The 16,140-nt window shown below is 40.8% G+C and overlaps 1 protein-coding gene and 1 non-coding gene across 8 annotated transcripts in view; both read left to right on the forward strand.

Annotated features, from left to right (window-relative positions):
* SMG6 (SMG6 nonsense mediated mRNA decay factor) overlaps positions 1-16,140 on the forward strand; it is a 236,544-nt gene that overhangs the window by 133,138 nt on the left and 87,266 nt on the right. The gene's annotated exons all lie outside the window — the stretch shown is intronic.
* On the forward strand, positions 12,904-12,975 carry TRNAE-CUC (transfer RNA glutamic acid (anticodon CUC)). The gene has a single exon. It is a non-coding gene; the product is annotated as a tRNA-Glu (tRNA).

Raw genomic sequence — 16,140 nt, forward strand, 5'->3', positions numbered from 1 at the left:
TAAAAAATTGTTTTCTAATAGAGTTGTAAAACTTCTTTATATATTCTGGACAAAAATCCTTGTGAGATTTTGTCCTGTGAATATTTTCTCTCAGTGTGGCTGGCTTTTTTTTTTTTTTTTTAACAGAATCTGGAAGAACAAAAGTATTTAATTTTGATGAAGTTCAGTTTTTCAGAATTTCTCTTTATGGTTAGTGCCTTTTCTGTTTTAAGAAGTCTTTGCTTTTGTCATCTTAATTATACCCCTTTTAATTTTTCCCCCCCCAGTGGTTGTTCTAGGGCTAACAATTTGCATCTTTAGCTTTCCAGAAGATATTTAAGGTCAGTATTGTACTTTTTTACACTTCACACCTTATGCTTCCTGTTTCCTGCTTCACAATTTACAGATGTAATAACCTTAAAACAGCATAATTCCATTTACCGTTCCCTCTTGTTTTGCGCAGTTGTCTTCCCTTTTACTTATCATGTTATAAATCCTATCATACCATGTTATTATTTCTACTTGAACAGTTAGTTGCCTTGAAGTAAATTACAAACAAAAAGAAAACATAGACTTTTATATTAATCTACTTATTTAATGGTGCTCTTCGTTCTTTTTAGTAGATCCGAGTTTCCATCTGGTATCATTTCTCTTGAGCCTACAGGACATAAGCAGGTAGGCTGGTAACAAATTCCCATAGCCTTTCTTTATCTTAAAATGTCTCTATTTCTTTTTTCTTTTTTTTAATCTTTGTTTTTGAAGGTTTTTTTTTTTTTTAACTGAATAGAGTTCTAGATTGAAGCTTTTTCTTTCATCATCTTCAAGATGTACTTCTTCTGTTACCTGATACCCATTGTTTTCTCATGAGAAATCAACATTCTTTTGCCTCCCTATGTAATGCATCTTTTTGGAGAGCTGCTCTGAATACTTTCTTTTTATCTTTTGTTTTCAGAAGTTTAATTGGGATGTGCATAGGTGTAGTTCTTTTTACATTTATCCTACTTGATGTTCACTGATCCTCTCAGAGCTATAAGTTGCTGTTTTTTAATCAAACTTGGAGTGTCTTTCAGACATTTTTTTCTTACCCCAAATACCCTCTCTTCGCTTCCCAGAATTCGAATTATGTGTATGTTAAACATTTTTGTATAATCTCACAGATGTGTGAAGCTCCATTTATCCTCAGTGATTTTTCTCTCTAGTCTTCAGATTACTTACTTTCTATGGTCTGTCTTCAAGTTTACTGATTCTTTCTTCTGCCGTTTTCAATACACTATTAAATTTATCCAGTGAACCTTTAAATTTAATTATTTCTTTTCAGTTCAAGAATTTCTACTTAGTTCATTTCCCTAATTTCCTTTTCTCTACTGACATTTCCTATTTGTTTACTCATTAAGACCATATTTTCCTTTAATTCTTTGAACATCTATCCCATTAATATTTTGGACATATTTATTAAAATAGCTGTTTTAAAGTGTTTGCCTGCCAAATTCAACATCTGGGCCATCTCACATTTGATTTCTATTGAATATGGATTGCATTTTACTGTTTCTTTGTGTCTAGTGATTTTCGTTCAAAATCACTGGACCTTGTGGATAATTTGTTAAAGAGATTCTGGACCTTGTTACCTTCCTCTTTTTTTTTTTTTTTTTTTTAACTTTAACAGGCAGTTATATTGGTGCTTGATCATCTTGGATTTGCGTAGGCTTGGCTTTTACACATTATTAGTGCAGCTATGTAGAAACCTAGGATGTTTCCCAAGCCCCAGTAACTTGGTAATAGTCGATTTCCAAGCCCCGACTCCCCTGCGGATTGTCTTAGGCTGGGTTTTAGGAACAATTAATGCAGATTCAGATTAGGTCTAACTCTAGGGTGTGGCCTCTCTGGAGTCTCAAATGGTTGTCAAAGATGTTAACAAGGTATTAAAATCTCTTCACTCTGGCAGTGTTGGAACTTCAGCTCCCTCATCCCTAGGCAGTGTTCTTCCCCTAGCATTGCTGGACCTCTGACAGCTCTCTTTTCCACTCTTAACTCTGTAGCAGCTGCCATCTGGTAAGTTCTGGTCATCTTGGCCTGCATATGTACAGTCTAGCCTTCACCTACTTGTGAACTGAGGATTCTCACATGTACTTCATGCCCTTTCTTTGCACAACTTCTTTCTGTTCATTTCCTTACTCGCAGATTCAGCCCCTTCAGCTGCCTCAGATTCTGTTCTCTGTCTCCTTAGCTCAACAGGATCACCATAATATCCTTGGGATTCAGCTTTCTGTGTCAAAGTTGCAAAATTATCCCTAAGCAGAGGACGGAGTGATTACAGGCTCATTTCATGAGTTTCTGTTCTCTCAGGGATCACTGTCCTGCACAGCCTGTTGGGCACTGCCTAAAAACAGTTGCCTTATATAAAAACAGTTGCCTTACCATCGTAGTCAGAAAAAGAAGGTGGACTGTCTACTTTTTAATTATAAAAGTAATTCATGCTCTCTGCAATAATATTAAAATAATATAGAACTATAGAAAATAAGAATACAAGTCCCCCCTCCCTTCCAAAGATGATTGCTGTTAACAGTTTGGTAACCAAGTATTAATTTTTCTGATAAATTTCAAATACATGCCACGTATACATTGCCTTTTCTTTCTTTTTTTTTTTTGCTTAATATACCTTGGAACTGTTTCTAAATCATAACATATAAATCCACACTGTTCTTCAAGTTGCATCATGTTTCATTGTATAGGTATAATTTATCCATCTGTCTTTCAGATGATACTTATGTCCAATTTTTGTTATTACAAACAGTGCTGAAATGAACTTCCTTGTGCTTAAATCTCTGTATGCTTACAGGACTGTTTCTGTGGAATAGATCCCTACAAGTGGAATTGCTTTGTCAAAAATATACATGTTTACTGCTTTGACAAATACTGCCAAATTGCCCTTCAAAATGATCATACCAGTTTACACTCCCATTCACAGTATACAAGTTGTTTCTTCATAGTCTCAGCAGTACTGTTTATTATTATATTTTCAATTTCTGCTAATCTTCTAGGTTTAAAAAAGTATCTCGCTTTAACTGGTATGTGTTTGCTAGTGGAATAAAGAATCTTTCTGTATATGCATTGCATGTTTATATTTCTTCCTCTCTGACTTGCACATATATATATTTACGGCCTTGTCCATTTTTGTGCTTTTTTATTATACTTTTTGATATGTAGGAGTTCTTAATACACTATAGGTAGTTTTATATGTTGCAGTATTTTCTCCTGGTTTGCAGCTTGTTTTATAATCTTGTTTACATTTTTTACAATGTATGACTTAAAGTTTTTATAGAGTCAGATCTGTCTGTCTTTTCCTCTGTGACCTCTGGGTTTTCTTGTTATGCTTTCTTCATCTTGGTACACACCTGTTACTGTTCTTGTTAACTGTTTAACATGACCTGAAAAGAAAGGTTTGTGCTTAGCAAGATGCACTGTGATCTCCCCAGGCCTCTATTGGAAGTTTGGCTGTATAATAGGAACCGCCACTTTTAACTGCTCCAAATATTCCAGAATTGCAGTCATTCAGAACAAAGGCTTTTGAAGGTTTGATGTTTGTGTGGACAATTTTTTTGTGATATCATTATTGTCAGTGACAGGAAAAATGAAACTTCAGCTGCCTAAGAAAAAAATCCAAATGTTTCTTAACTACCAGTAAACTCAGAAATAACCAGATGAAATAATGTAAAACCTCACTTGTAGTGAATGCTTATCTAGCAATAGTTGGTTTTTTTTTTATTTGGGGTTTTTTTTTTTTTTGCTCAGGGACACAGCCCCCTCTAAAGTGAAGAAGAGAAAAATGAGAAACTGTTCTTAATTCTAGAGTGCAGTGGAAAACGTGGTTTTCATATGTGCAGCAAAAAGCTTTGGAAGGTTGGAATTGCACAATGAGTGTAGGTTGCGCAATTGCTTAACAAGGCATCCACATTGGGGGGGTTGTCCTTTGCTCTTGTGCAATTAGGGAACTCCAGAGCTGCCTGAATAGGGGATTTCCTTTTCTTTCTTACATGCCATTTAAAAATTTTACTTTTTCCCTCCTTTTCAGTGTTCTTTTTATTTTATTCTCTCAAATTCTTATTTGTGGGGTTTTCTTCCTGTTTTTTTGATGTTGTTGTTTTTGGGTTTTGGTTTGTTTGTTTGTTTTGTTTTTTAGGGAAGAGATTAATTAGCCAGACATTCACATGTCCCTCCCTCTGTGACTGTGACTAGAAGTAAGCCTGGGCCTGATTCTGCAGATGGTGGGAGGATGCTTACTGATGGCTTAAGGATTTCTAGTTCAGCTTCTTCTCACAGTTGCCATACTCAGCTGGTTCTGAGTATTTGAAATATGGATTACTGATCAGCCAGCATTCCTTGATTTCTTAGTACTAGAATTTTGCAGACTTTGTAATGAGTTTTCAGGGTTTTTGCCTGCTTTGCTTTTAATGGTGACTGACACCTCCTGATGATGATCAGCTGCAGCCTTTACTAGACAGTAAAGCCAAACTTTAAGCTTGAAAGCATAGGAGCCAGCCAATAAGAGCCAGAGATGTATGAGACTTGTTTCTCTCTTGGCAAAAGTAAAGCCCTTGTTTTCTCCCTTCTTCCCTTTAGCCTACATCAGCCACACTCATGTTAGATGGTACTTAGTGAGCGTGCTCCGTATTCTGATTTTCTTCCCCCCCCTTACCTTTGTGCTGGGGGTATTGGAATCTCTTCACTCTCAACTTTGCTGTGTTCCAGAGGACCAGGAGAGGTAGTTGGGTCAGAGTGCCAGAAAAGCAGAAGTTAAGTATGTGGATTTCGTAGCCGCATGTATGAGTGTTTGTGGGGCAGGGAACTTCTAATGGAAAACATTTGTGTTGCATCGAAAACAGAGCGAGGCCTGGTTAGAGTCTGTCTGCTCTGTCAGTCTGTTCCCTACCAGCACTAGTCATTGTTCTCCTGGGAGTCTCAGGCGTATTGTGGTTTCTTCTGCTCTCGCCAGTCCCTAATCTTGCCAGAGTTTTTGTGTCACGGGTGGCCCCATTCGCAGTTTGGAGTGAGACTGCAAGCGTGGTGACTAATGGCTTTGAAGGTACTCAAGCCCACATAGTGGCTTGGAGACCCTTTTTAGGGTGACCCTGAGGAGAGGGAAGGGTCTCCAGCACAGACAGTGGGATAAGCATGCTTAGACTCATACAGACACCTTTTTAGTCCCTGCTCTTACTGCCAGCAAAGCACAAACCAGAAGAATGGAGACCGGAGGCAAAGGCTTGCTGTTTGGGCTTGCCATTTCATTTGTAAATCCTCGTAAGGGATGCACCTGGGAGCCTCTGACAGGCTGATGTCAATCAGGTTGTGTGGCTGGATCCCCTTTGGGAAATACAGAAGAGAAAGTGCTAATTTCCCTGAGGATAGTGTCACTCCAAGATCAGGAGGGACCTGTAACTTGAGCTGTTTCTTTTTTTCCCCTCCAGACCCTCTGAAATTCACATTTGTTCATCATTTTTTAAAAAGAAAGAAAACAATAAAAAAGCAGCAGCTCAGAGTTTTCTGGGTCCCCAAGAAGGCACTTCACCAATGTGGTTTTCACATTTTCAGGTTTTTGGCTGGTGAATAAGATTGAGCAGAAATGCTCCTTCCCCTGATAACAATACATTCAGATGCAGGATCAGGAGCATGTGGATTAAAACCAGACGGTGGATGATTAATATTTTTGCTTATAGAGGTAGACATGGCAGCTTCCTCCATTTAAATGAAAAAGCCCTTTCTCTGCATTTGTATGTGTGCATATGCTTACATGCCTGTGCTCTTCGAAGGTGGGAGCTAAGAGAGTCTAGCTTAGTTACTGTTTCCAAGTACCATTTCCTTCCTCTCGCCTGAAGCACCCAAGAAGTACTAAGGATTAAGCTGTGAAGCAGAGGTGTGAAGGTAAGCCACTAAAATGAAAGTGGGAATATGTTCTCTTCTTCAGCCTAACTGCTTTCACAGCTTTCCAGGTACTGCTGTAACACACACCTTTATCCACTCGACCTTCTCACTCCCTGTGGTCCTATGACCACATTATAATAAGAGGTATAATATATTTTTTTAACATCTTTATTGGAGTATAATTGCTTTACAATGGTGTGTTAGTTTCTGCTTTATAACAAAGTGAATCAGCTATTCGTATACATATATCCCCATATCCCCTCCCTCTTGCGTCTCCCTCCCACCCTCCCTATCCCACCCCTCTAGGTGGTCACAAAGCACCGATCTCCCTGTGCTATGTGGCTGCTTCCCACTAGCTATCTATTTTACATTTGATAGTATATATATGTCCATGCCACTCTCTCACTTCATCCCAGCTTACCCTTAAGACGTATAATCTTTCTTTCAAAATATTGCACCTTTGGAGATGCCCATAATTTCCTTATTAAATCATAATGCTATAAAAAGAAACTTTATTATTACAGGTGTACTTTAAGTTTTTTAACTTCACTCACTGACAACAAGACAAAGATTTCTTGAGAATACTTGTAATTATACCTTGGCAGGTGTTTACTATTTTAGAAAATATATTTGGGGATTTATTTTTATGAGGTTCTGTGCTCGTTAACCCATTTAGGCCAAGAGACCTCCAGTTAGCTTAAACCTCTGATTTCCCCCATGATTTTTAAACTTGTATACACTTTGCCCTTTGTAGAAACAGAGACCTCTGCCCAAATGAAACAGGAAATGAAAGGGGAGGAGGAAAACCAAGCTGGGACTTGGTATCTTTTTATCTGCATATGGAAGATTGCATTATCTCCATAACAGTGAAAAGTTTTGGGGACAAAGGGTATAAAGTTCCTTTTATTCCAACAGAAATACAGGTCTATTTTAATGTTGCCTCCAACTTAGGGTGAAAATGGGCTCCGTGTCAACGCTGTCACACTCTAGTTATATTGCATCCCCCAGGTAACACCACTTACAGAATGGAGTGGTATTCCTGAAGTTCATCCCCTTCCCCAGAGACCAAGATTTGTTTGTTTACATACGTTAAAATCCACTCTTTGTTATACAGTTTTGACAAACACACAGTCATGTAACCACCACTACAATTAAGATGTAGAGCGTTTTTATCACCCCCAAAATACTCCCTCATGCAACCAACTTCTCCCTGACTCCCAGTGCCTGGCAGCCTCTGATCTGTTTTACTCTCTAAGACTGCCTTTTCCAGAATGTCATATTTATTTATTTATTTATTTAAATCTGTTTATTTATTTTTTTAATTAATTTATTTTAATTTGTTTATTTTTGGCTGCACTGGGTTTTCGTTGCTGCGCGCAGGCTTTCTCTAGTTGCGGCGAGCAGGGGCTACTCTTGGTTACGGTGCACGGGCTTCTCATTGTGATGTCTTCTTCTGTTGTGGAGCACAGGCTCTAGGCACGTGGGCTTCAGTAGTTGCAGCACGCAGGCTCAGTAGTTGTGGCTCACGGGCTCTAGAGTACAGGCTCAGTAGTTGGGGCACACGGGCTTAGTTGCTCCGCGGCATGTGGGATCTTCCTGGACCAGGGCTCAAACCCTTGTCCCCTGCATTGGCAGGCAGATTCTTAACCACTGCACCACCAGGGAAGCCCCAGAATGTCATATTTAAAAGCCATATAGTAATTAGCTTTTTAAGTTTGGCTTCAGTCACGTAGCATCATGCATTTGAGATTTATCCATATTATTGCCTGTATCAGTAATTCATTTTTGTTGTTGCAGAGTAGGATTCCATTGTATGGATATACCACAATTTGTTTTTCCATTTACCAGCTGATGAACATTTGGATTGTTTGCAGGTTTTGGTAATTATGGATAGAACTGCTACAAACATTCCTGTATAGATTTTTATGTGAACTTGAGTTTTCATTTTTCTTGGGTAAATACTTAGGAATGAATGGATGGGTCATTTGGTAAGCATAGGTTTAACTTTGTTAGAAATTGCCAAACTCTTTGCCAGAGTGGCTGTACCATTTTGTATTCCCACCAGCAACATATGAGAATTCCAGTTGCTCCACATCCTTGCCAGCAGCTGGTACTGCAGTTTTGTTTTTTTAAGTCATTCCAACAGGTATCCCATTGCAGTTTTAATTTGCATTTCTCTAATGGCTAATGATATTCAGCATCTTTTCATGTGCTTGGTAAAGTGTCTTCAAATCTTTTGTCTATGTATAAATTGGAATGTTTGTTTTCTTACCAAGTTGTTTTTTTGTTTGTTTGTTTTTAAATTTATTTTTGGCTGCTTTGCATTTTCTTTGCTGCGCGTGGGCTTTCTCTAGTTGTGGTGAGTGGGGGCTACTCTTCATTGCGGTGCGTGGACTTCTCATTGCAGTGGATTCTCTTGTTGCAGAGCACGGGCTCTAGGTGCACGGGTTTCAGTAGTTGCGGCACACGGGCTCAGTAGTCGTGGCTCGCGGGCTCTAGAGCGCAGGCTCAGTAGTTGTGGTGCACGGGCTTAGTTGCTCCACGGCACGTGGGATCTTCCGGGACCAGGGCTCGAACCCATGTCCCCTGTCCCCTGCATTGGCGGGCGGATTCTTTCACCACTGCGCCACCAGGGAAGTCCCTTCTTACTGAATTTTGAGAGGTCTTTATGTATTTTCATTGCAAGTCCTTTGTCAGATATATATGTGTTGCACATATTTTCTCTCAGCCTGTGGCTTGTCTTTTCACTTCAGAGACTAAGGTTTGACTGATTAAATGCTGAGCGCTAGAGGTTTCAGGCTCTCTTGGTAGAAGAAAGTAAGGAAATTGAGACCTTAGTCAGCAGAATGATGTGAGGACCACCCCTTTTGAAGCTGTTTATTTAAAATACCAGAGTGGGGAAAGGGGTACACCAAGACTGAGTTGTGCAGACAGATGTCTGAAGCTTTCTTTGATTCCTTCTCTCTCTCCTGTCCCCACCTATGATGTGGATTCTGGGCTCTTACCTTTAGCGGGGTTCTTCAGTTCCTGCTATCACTCCAAACCCATCGAGGCCTCTCCAGCTCCACAAACACCAACGGAATACCCGAGAGGGCAGGCCAGCTTCTTGCCAGAGTATATTCCAGACTGAAATAGTTTTTGATAAGTAATCATTCCCAAGCCCTAAAGTGATAGCCTCCAAGGAGTCACCCACTTTGAAGAGCTTCTTTCATCTCCAGCTGGACTCTTTTCCAAACAAGCATCGGCAGCGCCTAAGCAGGGCTCTGCCACTCAGGGCTCTGCCACGAGAAGCAAATTGGCAGCAACAGACAGCCCCCTGAGGCACTGGAATTCAGTTCTCGGAACATACATTAAATGTGGATGAGATATTTATTTATCATGGGACTCTTTCATGTTGCATGGAATTCCTTCCACAGGGCAGCCCACTTAGGTACAGGGGAGGAAATATGTTCTGCCCCTTTGGACAAAAGTCAAGAAAAGGTACTATGTGGAGTTTTTAATTGCTGACATTCTTAAGGTGTTTTTCTGGGAATTCCCTGGCAATCCGGTGATTAGGACTCCGTGTTTCCACGGGGGTTCAATCCCTGGTCGGGGAACTAAGATCCTGCATATGCCGCGTGGCACAGCCAAAAAGAAAAAGGAAAAAAAAAGGTTTTTTTCTTAAACAGCGTTGCCACTGGCTAGACACTAGCAGAGTTTCTTTTCTCTCTGCGCATGACAGGGATCACTAACACTGCATGTGATGGGAGGAGGAGGAGGCCTGCTTTAGGCTTAGAGGTCTGCCCATTTCTCCAGGATAATGCAGTCTGGTCAAGGCTCTCTGGCTTCTGACCCCAGTAGGCGTGATGTGTACAGAGAAGAATTTCTGACCCTTTACTAATCTCAGTTATTTGAATGCCTTTTTGTAAACAAAGCATCTTTTAGGCAAACTTAAAACTTTTCCTGCTCATGTAGGTACAAATTTCCCACTTTCCTAAGAACAAATAAATTCAATTAAAGATAAAACTGTAATGTGGAATCATAGATCAGGCTTTAAAAACAAAGGGAGGGGTTAAAAACAAGTTCTGCAATAAATCTGCAAGTATGGAATCTAAGGGAAATGATCCCATCTGGAAAACTCTACCAGTGGTGCCGTGGCTGGTTTGTGGAGCAGTGTGCGGATCGTGGAGTGAAAAAAGACCCTGCAGTCTTGAAAGATGACAGGCTCCTTAATTGATGTCCATTTCAGCTGGTGCTGTGCCAGCTTATGTTGGCCCCAGTCCAGCGTGCCTGTAATTTGGGAGCCAGGTGTGAAGCATTTTTGTTCCGTCTTGTTCCCCAGCATCTACAGAAGCCTCACGCATCTCAGTTGAGGCAGCAGCACTCTGTAGGAAACAGATGTACAGGTAGAGGTGGAAGGAAGTGTCACAGCTGGGTTATGGATATTTAAAAAAAAAAAACCCAAAAAACAAAAACAAAACCCACCTCCTCCACACTCAAATGAGATCTGGGCTTGAGAGTTGGGGGAAAGAGTATTTCACAGCCTTAGTATAAGGTGTGGCTACCAAGTACCCTAACTGCTCTGATACTCATTTATGATTTTTAAAAACACATCTTATTACTTTAGAGTTACATACACTTCATATGGACAGAGATCTGTAGTGATTTGCCTTCTGTCTAACTCTGGGAACAGCAAGTGCAATATAAAAAAACATCTCAAGATGGCCATCAGAGGTGGGTCTGATTACTTCCATAGCATCTGAGAATCAAGGAAACATAACCCTCTGAGAGGTTAGCTACCCCTGACTAGGTGGGGACACAGCTGTGTTCTTCGGGGGATCTTGATGAACTCGGTGGAAGACATCTGTCCAATGCATTGATATTGGGACCTTGATGCTCAAGGGCATGGATGCATTTGGCCCCAGAAGACATTTTTCCCAGAATCCAACCTGTATTCTTTCTAGCCCTCAGGCTAAACTGAACATTAAAGAACAGGCAGTTCTGCCTTTCAGGATTACAAAACATAAGCAGGATCCTCCCTGTGGGAACATTAAAGTCCTGTGGCCATAGAATTTCAATGTTGGAATTGGTGCTCTGCCCCGGCTTACATTTTGGTATAAGGCAAGTTTTAGCCTTCTAGAACTAAGAGTCAGCTGTTTCCTGGGGGCCCAGCCCATAAACAGACAACTGAAGGAACTGAAGGAATACTTTGTTTTTCCTTCTTTTAACTCAGAATCCCACACAGACAGAGCTGAGGATAGTTTTTGGCCTTGAGAATCAGACCATGCGGTCAAGGAGTAACTACAAGCCTGCCTAGGTTGCTTTTTGCTCTGAAGGTGCCAGGGTCACAGGGCAGCCTTTGGTTCACTGATAGCTTTAATTTGTTCTTCCTTACATTGTCAATACCAGCAGCTGGAAAATCCCTATACCAGACCTTTCAAGAGGATGAGGAGCTAGGAAGGGTAGTTTTCTTCTAATTAGAGCCTTACTCTTTAAAACAGGCTCATTCCATTTTTTTTAAAAAAAGTAATTGTTTGGGACTTCCCTGGCGGTCCAGTGGTTAAGACTCCGCGCTTCCAATGCAGGGGGCATGGGTTCGATCCCTGGTCGGGGAACTAAGATCCCACATGCCATGAGGCACGGCCAAGGAAAAAAAAAAACTAAACTAACACAACTGATAAAATAGGAAAATCAGTTTACATTGCCTCAGACTTGGAGGTCAGAACGTATGAAGACATTAATTCACCAGCTCCGATAGACGTGTTTTAAAACTTTTTTTTTAAAAAGTAATTGTTAGGACTTCCCTGATAGCACAGTGGTTGAGAATCCGCCTGCTAATGCAGGGAACACGGGTTCGAGCCCTGGTCCGGGAAGATCCCACATGCCGCTTAGCAACTAAGCCCGTGTGGCACAACTACTGAGCCTGCATTCTAGAGCCCACGAGCCACAGCTACTGAGCCCATGTGCTGCAACTACTGAAGCCCACGCACCTAGAAGCCGAGCTCCGAAATGAGAAGCTACTGCAACGAGAAGCCCGCGCACCACAACTAGAGAAAGCCCTCGCGCAGCAACAAAGACCCCAATAACAAAGACCCAGCGCAGCCAAAAAAAAAAAAGTAATTGTTAAAATATATATAATATAAAATTTACTGTTTCTGTTTTTAAAGTTTACAGTTCTGTGGCATTAAATACATTCACAGTTGTTTTTGCAACCATCACCATCCTCCATCTCCAGGACTTTTTCACCTTCCCCAACTGAAACTCTGTATGTTAAACACTAACTCCCCATTTCCTCCCTCCCCCCAGCCTCTGGCAACGACCATTTTGCTTTCTGTCTCTGAATTTGACTCTTTTTCGAACCTCATATAAGTGGAATCAGACAATATTTGTCTTTTTGTGACTGGTTTATTTTACTTAGCATAACATCTTCAAGGTTCATCTCGTTGTAGTACATGTCAAAATTTCCTTCTTTTGTAAGGCTAAATAATATTCCATTGTATATAGACACTACATGTTGTTTATCCGTTCATCCTTGGATGGACACTTGAGGCACTTCGACCTTTTGGCTGTTGTGAATAAGTGCTGGGAAATCCAAATATCTATTCGAGTCCATGCTTTCAGTTCTTTTGGGTATATACCCAGAAGTGGAATCACTGGGTCATATGGTAATTCTGTTTAATTTTTTGAGGAATTGCCATACCACTTTCCACAATGACTATACCATTTTACATTCCCACCAGCTATGCACAAGGGTTCTAATTTTTCCACGTCTTCAACACTTGTTATTTTCTATATATTTGAAATTAGCCATCCTAATGGGTGTGAAGTGATGTCTCATTGTGGTTTTGACTTGCTTTTCCCTAATGACTAATGATGTTGAGCATCTTTTCATGTGCTTATTTATTGTGTGCATTTAAAAAATATAATTTCTGCTTTCTCATTTGATTGGCCTTGGGATGCCTGAGCATAAACTTTTTCCCTTTGAGGCAAAAGAAGGCAGGATGGAATAAAAGAAGGTGTCAGGGGAGTTCCCTGGTGGTCCAGTGGTTAGGACTCGGCACTCTCACTGCCGTGGCCCGGGTTCAATCCCTGGTTGGGGAACTAAGATCCCGCAAGCCACGCAGCAAAAAAAAAAAAAAGAAAAGAAAAGAAAGCAAGCATCCGATGTGGGCTCTGACCCTAACTCTGCCATAGGTTGGTTGTATTGCCTTGGGCAATTTATATAGCCTCTCTGGGTGTCTGTCTCTTTTTCACTAAGACTAGGAAACGTACAACTGCCCTATCCAACTCAGAGCTATTGTGACGATAAAAGATCAGGTCTGTGAAAGTACTTTGTAAAGATTTTCTGAAAGTGGAGAAATGCGCATCCAAATAGTTTGCCTATTTTAAAAATCGGATTATTTGTCTTTTATTGCGTTGTAGGAGTTCTTTATATATTCTGGATAAAAGTCCATTATCAGATACATGATTTGCAAATATTTTCTCCCATTCTGTGAGTTGATTGTCTTTTCACTTTCTTGAAATATTTAATTTTGATGAAATTCAGTTTATGTTTTCTTTTGCTACTTGTACTTCGGTGTTGTAAAAACTTTTTTTTTTTTTTTTTTCTTTTGGCCGCCCCCGCCGTGTGGCATGCAGGATCTTAGTTCCCCGACTAGGAATCAAACCCATGCCCCCTGCATTGGGAGCGTGGAGTCCTAACCACTGGACTTCCAGGGAATTCCCGTAAAAACATTTTTAAACAATACAAACTGGGAAATTCTATCACCAAAATATCCTAATGAAGAAAGTTCCTTCTACCTGACTTGCATGCTTTAGAAAACTATCCCAGATGCAAGAAGGGATGGTTTGCCATAATAATTATAAAATTAGATCAGGTTACAAAAGAACCATGGAATTGGGAGGCCCTTTAGAATAGACATCACAGTCAGTCTTTACCTAATTAAGAAATAGTGTCCCAGTGTCCTCAAAGCTTCTGCTTCAGATACTTCCCAGAGCTTACTGTGTCATGAGACAGTCACTATTGAAAAGCTGTTTCTCAAACTGAACACGATCTGCCTTTCTGTAATTCCCACTTACTTGTTTTAGAGAGACTCTCTGAGAGTCACAAAGCCTCTTTTTCTATATCTGACACATCTTAATATACTTGAAATTCTCCTTAAATTTTCTTTTCACCAGTGCAATCAAGTAGATTCTTGACCAGCGCTATCAAATAGAACTTCTTTTGATGATGGTGCAGGAAAATCTATTTCCTTACCATCCTGTATGGTAGCCACTAGCCACATGTGACTATTGAGTACTTGAAATGTGGGTGAGAAACAGAAATTTTAATTTAATTTTAATTAAACTGAACTATCCACTTGTGGCCAGTGGCTACTGTATTAGGCACTCCAAGTCCAAGTCATCCTCCTGACCAGATTCCTCTATACTGCTGGTTCTCAAATTGTGGTACTGGACCAGTAGCATGAGATTCACCTGGGAACATGTTAGGTATATAATGTTTTAGGCCTTACTCCAGACCTGTGAATCAGAAACTTCGAGGGTGGAGCCCAGCAATCCATTCTAGCAAGCTCTTCTGGTGATTCCAGTGCACGAACAAGTTCTAGTTCTTCAAGGTTCCTGTTAAAAGCAGTGCTTGGACATGGTCTGACCTGCAATGATTCTACCTGAAGAAAGTTTCAATGGCTTAAAAATAAAGTTTGAATACTATTACCTAGATAGCACATGGGCTGTATATTATAAAATAAATAATACGTGGTCATGAAGAATGTTTTAAAAATAAAGGGCCAGCTGCAGTTCAGAAGAAAAAGAGTTAATGAGAACTTTCCCCTTAATCTCACATGTGGTCTTGTAGTGCTGGAATTAGAACCCTGGGCCGAATTTGATTCTCGGCCTGGTATGCTTTCCATCTATCAGGCTGTTTCATGAAACAGGACCCACTACTTGTTTGGTTTGGTGTCTCCCAGAAGAGAAAAATCTGATTCCTTGGCATGTATTTCACTCTGCCCCCTTCGGGGGGCGTTCCTGCCTGCTCTTCAACCACTTCGCCACTGTTAGGGTGCTTCTGTAGTCACACCCGATGCCCTGGGAAGATCTCCCCTTTTTAGGGTTTGACAGACTTCACCTATAAAGTTATCTTGCTTTAATATTATTTTTGTCCTGTTAAGCTTGCAGTCTAGAAGAGGAGCTGGCTTGTTCTGTTGCTGGCCTTGAGCCAGATGTCATAACTTCAGGCAGTGCCACGCTACATATCTCCAGCAGTTTGAAATGGAGAACTGAGTTAGAGATAAGATCAGCAGCTTTAGGTGATGGCATTGTTTCAAATAAACCATGCATGACCCAAAGCTTCCACTTCAAATGGGGAATGAAATTGCTTCATCCTTTGACAGCTTGCTCCATGAAAGAAATTTATCTTCACTTAATTGCTTTAGATCCCAAGAGGCTACATACAGTAATTTCTAGGAGATAATTATATCAAAATTTTAAAATATGTGACTGTGAACGTGAATATGCAACTGCAGTGGACAGGGAGGGACCAAAGGTCCTGCTGAACTTGCTGCTAGGTTTCTGTTCTCAATCCTGGAGTCCCCTTGGGTCCTAGACCACTTACTGTCTGAATCTACTGATTGAGATGCCAGGTCCTCAGTGTAGCCCTGTACTGCTAGGGTTAAACCTTGTCTGCTACTCATGTAGCTGGGTAGCATTTTGCTCAAACTCCTCCCATAGCTGGGAGGTGTCAGGCTGGCTGGCTGACTTCCGGCTGCATGTCTTCATCTAGTCCGGCTGGGCACAGTCTGTCTACACTGTGGGCCAGAGCCACTGGGGGTTCCAGTCAGTGGCAGCTGAAAACCAGAAAACTTGTTGATTTTAAAACATGACTATTTAGATGTTAGAGATAAACTTCCTGTAGATGGGGACAGGCTCCTTAATCTAGGCATGTTTGAATTTCCAGGCCTCCTTTTCCTGGCCTTTCTATTTGAGTCTAAAGCTTCCACTCTGTCATTTTTACTAATCCCAACTACTACCTGCCTTTACTTCACATTTTTTCTCTCATTTCTGAAATTCCAGGGTTTTTCCCCCCCCGCACCTCCTGTGAAATAATTATGCTTCCATGTGATATAACAGTCCCTAGAAAGACCGGAGGCATTTTCTGAGTACGGACATGGTTCTCCTGGGTCATCTCTCACCTCTTTCTGCCTGCATCTGCCTTTAAGATTACACACTGAACATGAGATTGTGAGCTCCTCGAAACTACTCTCTTCTAGA

This window comes from Pseudorca crassidens, chromosome 19 (assembly GCF_039906515.1).
Source record: "Pseudorca crassidens isolate mPseCra1 chromosome 19, mPseCra1.hap1, whole genome shotgun sequence".
Lineage (NCBI taxonomy): Eukaryota > Metazoa > Chordata > Mammalia > Artiodactyla > Delphinidae > Pseudorca > Pseudorca crassidens.